This window comes from Euprymna scolopes, chromosome 23, assembly GCF_053919585.1.
Source record: "Euprymna scolopes isolate OS-2025 chromosome 23, ASM5391958v1, whole genome shotgun sequence".
In the NCBI taxonomy this organism is placed as follows: domain Eukaryota; kingdom Metazoa; phylum Mollusca; class Cephalopoda; order Sepiida; family Sepiolidae; genus Euprymna; species Euprymna scolopes.
In genome coordinates this window covers 118,071,441-118,078,940 of record NC_136504.1, presented here as the reverse complement: position 1 = coordinate 118,078,940, position 7,500 = coordinate 118,071,441, and positions in this window count along the sequence as shown.

Sequence of the window (7,500 nt, the reverse complement as noted above, 5' to 3'; positions counted from 1 at the left end):
ATAAATGTCTATACGAAATTTCAGCTAGATTGGCCAAGTAGTTTCCGAGAAAAAGTTAAATGCGGTAATCTAACTTAAATCAAGGATACTTTATGGCCGAAACCTTAAAAAATGATCTTCAAACCTTAGTAGAATAAGGACGAAAATGGATGATAAAATTTAATGCTACTAAGATTAAGCTTCTTTCCTTTAACATTTACAAGAAACCTTCGCAATCACCAATTGCCATGAGTAAGAACAGTCTTCCTGAGAGCTCATCGTTTCAAACTCCTTGGTTTAACATGCACAGGTAATATGAACTGGAACAAATACATAGATGACATTGCCAAGGTTGCTGCAAAGAAGGTGGGCTCCGTCTATCGTGCTAGAAAACTACTCCCACTTGACACTATTCTGTTCGTCTATAAAAACCATCATTTACCCATGCACTGGTACATATACTACTAGTCTCTCCCTTCAGACATGGTCTAAAAAGAGTCTCCAATCTAATAGGTCCCGCCCCGCACTATCAAACAAGCTTCACCCGCTGTCTCATTGCCAAAATTTTGCATCCTTGTGTTTGTTTGTATAAGTATTTTAATGGAATGTGCTCAGACTAACTCGTAGCATCTGTGCCCCCTCAACGTAAATACTCCCGACTAACCCAATACCAAAATCCCACCCCTTCAATGTTGAGGTCCCTAGATTCAGGAAAGCCTTCTACTTTAATAGCCTCTCACGAATTAGTAGATTTTGAAATTCCCTCTCTGTCTCCTGCTTCAGTGTGCTAACATTCATAATTTAAATGTAATGTGAACAGACGTCTTGCTGCTCAACTCTCCACATTGTTCTATTAAACATGATCCCAATCGTAACCCATTACATCTATGTGGCAATAAACTTGTTTGGGGGTGGAAACAAGTATTTGTTTACTCATTTTTTGATATGCGTCCGCTCAATTTGCGTGCTTAGCGATCTTTTAAATTGAAGCTTGACAGATTGACCGACAGAGCCTCTCATAAAATTTCATGGACACATCCAGGCATACTATGTTGACGTTGACAAACCAACGTCGGCGATTTACTCTCGGCATCAAAACCAACAGTTTAAGTCATTAATGAAATGTCTTTTCCCCTGTTGATTACGGTAGTCTTGTGCAGTTCTAGGAGGTCCACAATCACACGTTTTGCCTCATCTCTTTGAGAAGAAGTTAGTTTATTCCTAATCGTCTGAGACTTTATTTATTTATTTTTTTTAATTTTATTTTCATGAACTATCCTGAAACTCTTTACGCCTGTACTTATGTATCATATCTTTTTCCAGTAAAAAAGAAAAAAAAAATGTCTGCAGCCATTTAATTTTTCCATATAAAGTATTTGGTCCTCTTTAAGAAAGGGCTTCCAGAGCCCCTCAGCCTCACTCACGGACACTCAGGGCTCCGTGGAGCTCACTTTGGGTAAGTTTGGGCTGAAGTACCGCGACGGGGAATGCTGACGAGGCTGCACATGCAATTTTTTTCAGGCCAGAGTGCTCTTCCTTTAGGACTCTGGCTCTACAAATCCCACTATTTGACCCTTGTGTCACATTTTTCTGCCAGAGGAGGGATATAACTTTTATTTATTAATAGAAATCACTTCGTGCAAAACACGAAAACTACATCAAGGTTAAAAACTAGCCAACGATAAGTGTTTGATTACATAATTTCCAGCCCCCCCCCAAAAAAAAACAGCAATACGTTCTCCTTTGTCAGAAACGTCACTCAAGGAATATGAGGACAAAATAAGGAAAGCGAAGATTACGAGGTTGCTGAAAGTAAACGCAAGGTCCACATTTTTATCTTCAAAATCAGGTGACAGACAAACGATACTGTCATTATTACCAAAAGCGTGACAGACAAGCGAAAATGCTATTTCAAAGTGAAAAGTGACAGACCAATGAAAATGCCGATTGATAAATATTTATTTATACAAATATTAATGCATCCAGAACCAAGCTTTCTTTTTTCTCTCTTTTCACTACCAACACTCTGATCCCTCATGGCCACAATTGAAATTAATGATTCTTGTCTTCAGGAAACACTCTGCTTTGACAAGCATCTGTGGCTGATCTTCACTCTTGACCTTCCGATTTTATGTTGTCCTTTTCTGCGCCATGCTATCTCATTCTCACAGAAGTGACGTCACGAGTCTAATCCTGCTCTGTCGTTATCTTCATGACAGGTGCTCGACTGAGCTTTAATCTATGCCCTTCTCCTCGTAAAAAAATACACAACACTCGTCTAGCTACAATCATTGTCAGTAATTCCTTTTACATTACTAAAGATTATTATATTGTCCAATCGACTACTGTACACTCTTAACCCTAATCCTCGAGTGGTCTCTGGGCCTTGATAAGTGGTTATGCCTATGTAAAAAAAAACATACTATCTGTGCCTACTGACCTTCACTTCAGATCTAAAATGGAATACATACATAAAATCTGTTGCCAAAATCGCTGGGAAAATGGTTGAATCACTCTACCGCTGTATAAGGTAGATCACTGCTGATGTTATCCTCTACCTGTATAAGAGCCAGGTACGACACAAAATGGAACACTGTTGTCACATCTGAGCAGGAGTTGCTCAGCGCTCCCAATCCAGCCTTGATAGATTTCAAAATTGGCTTTGAAACCTAATAGGTGACGCCATTTTCTCTTTCCTGCAACCTCTTTCCGAAAAGAAGAGACATTGCGAGCCTGTCTCTACTCTATCGCCATTTTCGTGGTAAGTGCTCGACTGAACTCCAATCTATGATCGCGCTCGCCAAACTTTTATAACAAACACCCGACTAGCCACAACCACTATATATGATTTCCCCCACTCTCTATTTGTGCCTAAATCTAAATGCAGATTCCATGAACAAAGTTTCTTTCCCAGAACTGGGAAATGCATGGAGTATTGTTGCCACATCTGGGCCGGTGCATCTACCACTTGCCTCATCCTCTTGGATAAACTCCAAACCAGAGTTTTCAATCTAATTGGTTCCACTTTGTCAACTAAGCTCCAACCCCTGTCCCATCGCCGCAATTTTGCATCCTTGTGCATGTTTTACAAATGGAATCTTAATGGAATGTGCTCTGATGAACTTATTGCACTTGTGCTCCCTCGACATACATATCTCGCTTAGCAACAAAATCTCATCCCTTCACCGTTGAGGTCTCTAAATACCAGAAAGCTGTCTACTCTAATAGTTTCTTCCCTCGAACAACTAGACTTTGGAATTCCCTTCCTGGTACCTGTTTCCCTGATTGAAGTGATATGCAGAAGTTTAAATGTAATGTAAACTAACATCTTGTAAATCTTTCCTAAGCATCGTCCCAAATAGTAGCCCGTTGTTTTCAAATACCAATATGCCTTGTTATGGATGAACGTGAGTTAAAAAAAAAAAAAAAAAAAAAAGAAGTCTGCCTTTCTTATGCATATTAGATGCCCCGAAGTCTCTTTTCCTCAGGAGATCGTCAACTTATAAGTAAACACAGCGGACATTTTTTTCTTCATTCTCCTTGCTTAACGCGAACAGTGAATTCTGCATTAAAAAAAAAAATCAGATTTGTACTAATTTTTAATCACAATACCGCGGAGCTGATTCCCAGCTAACTATAATATGGTCGTTTTCAAGTCCAATATAAATAAATTATTGTTGAGCCGTTGTCTTAAATATTTAATTTCTATCCAAATTCAGCCATTAGCGGTCATCAAGGTGTTATCTCATCGCACAACTGACACTCCCAGAACTCTTATCCTTAAGTCGCATTTGAGTCTTGATATGCGATGACTTTTTAGTAAAAAAAAAAATAATTATATAGGGAGGAGTTATTTCTTAACAAAGAAAAAAAAAAACGAAGCAAAAGCCTTTGCGGAATTGTTTTAATATTGTTTGATATTCGACTTGGCCGAACGGAATATGAACGGACACTGACCTCCACTTTAGTTGATTTTTTTTTTTTGCGGGGCTATTGCACTGATTAATTTTAATACGGTCAACATTCTTGTCTGATCTGGCTCGTTGACCCCATTGTACGTTAGACTTAATGTCATTTTGCCACACACGAAAAAGGAGTCAGTCCGTGTTAAGAGGTGTAACCCTACCCCTACCCCGATGTTCCCGAGAATATGTAACATGCACACGAAGCTAGTCTTTCCAAATTTATTATGATTTCCTAGACTCACATCCGCACTCGCACGCGTGGTTACTTCCCCTTTCTCCCCTGCCTGACTTCCGGTCTGAATACAATACGAATATCCATGGCTGCACTTATTGACCGGATGGATTTTTTTAACTATCTTTTCAAAATTGTTTTGTACTTGCGGCTTGTAATGGGTTTCGTCTTCATTGTCCTCACATGGAACCAATAACTAAGGGGGGAATAGGGAAACCGACGGAAAAATGAAACAGGAAGTGGAGGTCATAGCACTTCCGGTGGTTGGATCGTTTTGAAACATCGATGTTGTTGAAATATAAAGATTACAAATTTGTCAAGAATCACAATTTTACATGTGAACAATTAAAACCATTTATTGTTTTAAAAAAAAACTCTGATTCGCTGGTGTGCTTTCCAACTGACTACAATATCATTATCTTCAAGTCATACGTAAACAAGTTCTTGTTCAACCGTCCTCGTAAATGATCTAATTATACCAATTAGTTCTACAACTGTCCCAGTGATTACAATACACACATTAACCCTTATTCTCGAGTGGCCTCCGGGCCTTGATATGTGGTGACCCCTTTGTGAAATAAAAAATCGAGTTAGTCTCACATTGTACTGAAAATTTCAGTGTTGATTTAAAAAAGTTCGTTACATGATATATTTGAAACTAAAAAAGTTTAACAATAAACATTTCATTAAGAACTTTCTTCTAAACTTCCTTATTTATGAATATAAGTAGATAAAATCAATATATTGGTAATTTTGAGTGAAAGAAGACAGATAGATAGATCGACAGACAGGCAGCTAGACAAAGCAGTGAACGAATAAGCCACACACACACACACGCGCGCGCACACACACACACGCACACACACATACTCTCTCTCTCTCTCTCTCTCTCTCCCTTTTCTGTTCTCCTTTACGATATATGCGGGGGAGGGGCGGTGTTAATTTCAAAAATAGTTTTAATTTATCAGTTTTTTTTAATCAAATCACTTTCATTAATTACTGCTAATATCAAAAAAACTATTTCATATATTGCAAAATGTATTGGAAAATATATTGGAAAATTTATTATATTACAAATGAATAACACCAACTGTCTGTATTTTTGAGATGGGGTGTTCTCATTTATTGAGATTCTCAGACTGACTTCCTCATCTTGGTTGTTATAGTCACAACGTTTCGGCCGTTTTGCCCTCCGGCCTTCATCAGGTGTTTTGTATCGAACAGCTCACATGCTCGGACATAACAACCTACTGAGCAAACCAAGCGTAGAGCTGAATGCAATTTGGACACCTCTGATAGAGAGAGAAAACCTTGAATAACAACATAGGTTTAACATTAACAAAAACCAACTAGTGACATATGGCCGAGTGGTCCTAGTATCAAAGTTTACAGTTACCCAAAGGTGCTGAGTTCAATCCTGAACGAAAGCAGTGAAAAGTAACATTCGAAATAGAGAACCAGCAACTATGTCCCAGAGCCTAGCTGGAGTCCGAATACGGTACCCCCGTAATAATAATAAAGGGTTGGGTTCGGGACTTTAACAAGCGGTTCCCCAGTTCGATACAAAACACCTGATGAAGGCCGGAGGGCAAAACGGCCGAAACGTTGTGACTATAACAACAAAGATGAGGAAGTCAGTCCGACAATCTCAATAAATGAATAACACCAACGATAATTTATTATAAGTTGTTAAAAATTGTAACCAAGTGTATGAATATCTGTGCTCGGTGCTTTGCGTGTTGCTATATATATATATATATATATATATATATATATATATATATATATATATATATATATATATGATGACTGCAACGTCTTGTAAGACGAGTGCCACTCCCTCATGAGCCCAAAATGACTTTCTTTTTTTTTTAGTCCTACCGGTGAATTCACACGCTCAAGCAAGCATGATACTGAAGACTGTCATTGAGATCAATTATTACATGCTTCAAGCATTTCAAGCCTCCACGCGTCACAACATTTCCATCGCCACAGGACCATTTTTACAGACAAATGCCTGAGGGAATATCTATACACAGATAATGTTACAGAGTCTTAGATTTGTACGACAGCTAACTCTCTCTCTCTCTCTCTCTCTCTCTCTCTCTCTCTCTCTCTCTCTCTCTCTCTCTCTCTCGGTTCAAAATGTTGAGATTCAGCAACAAGCAAGAACAATATAGCTAGCAACAAGTTAAACTGCAGACAAGCTTAATGCGGGTACTAGTCTCCCGCTTTATGTGTTTTTTTTAATCAGAGATTTGCTTCTCCTAGAAAGGTTGCCTTACCACGGCTTACGGGAGCCCTCTCCACCCTAACACACACATACATACACCCAAACACACACGGTACTAGTTGGCCGTTGACTCCGAAAAAGGGTTCATACACATACGTATATATATATATATATATATACATACATATACATACGTACATATATCTATACATATATATATATATATATATATATATATATATATATACCTCCTGGTCAAAATCATAAGACCACTTAAGAGAGTAAGCGTTTACTAATAATATCGAATTTTTGATAAAAAAAAAATGGTTGAAACCATTGCCAAAAGGGAAAATATGATGGAAAAAAAATGAAATCTGCTTTATTCGGAACCTTAACCCTGATCTAATAATTATTTTTTAAAAAACAAACATTTTCACCTGGTCAAAATGATAAGACCACTTTAATAAAATCGGCTAGTTTTGAAAAAATGAATACGAAAAGCTTTCTATGTTACTAAAAGCAACTTGTTAGTGGATAAAAACATCTTACTAAATTATAAATGGCAAAAGGGAAACCATTATCAGAGTTTGAGAGAGGAAGGATCTTTGAGCTTAATAGGGGTGGACTCTCCCATAGATCCATTGCAAACGAAGTGAATCGTAGCAAAACGGTCATCACAATTTTTTTAAGAAATCCAGATCAATATGAGAACAAAAAACGTCCAGGTCGACCAAAAAAAAAATAAAAATAAAAATAACCCCATTACTGAATCGCCGTATCAGAAGAAGTTTTAAAAAAATCCAGTATGAGCTCCAGTCGATTGAAAAGCCAAACAGCAGCAGAATGTAGTCCTAAAACCATTAGAAGGCATCTGAAAATGAAGGGTTTCAATCATTTAAAGCGACTGCAGAAATCACGTCTTCTTGAACAGCACAAAACTAACCGACTTAAATATGCCGCAAAATACCAGACTTTGGATGAAGAGAAGTGTGAAAATGTAATTTTGTCCGATGAGAAAAAGTTTAATCTAGATGGTCCAGATGGATTTTAACACTATTGGCATGATAAAAATTTGCCCAAAGAGACTATTT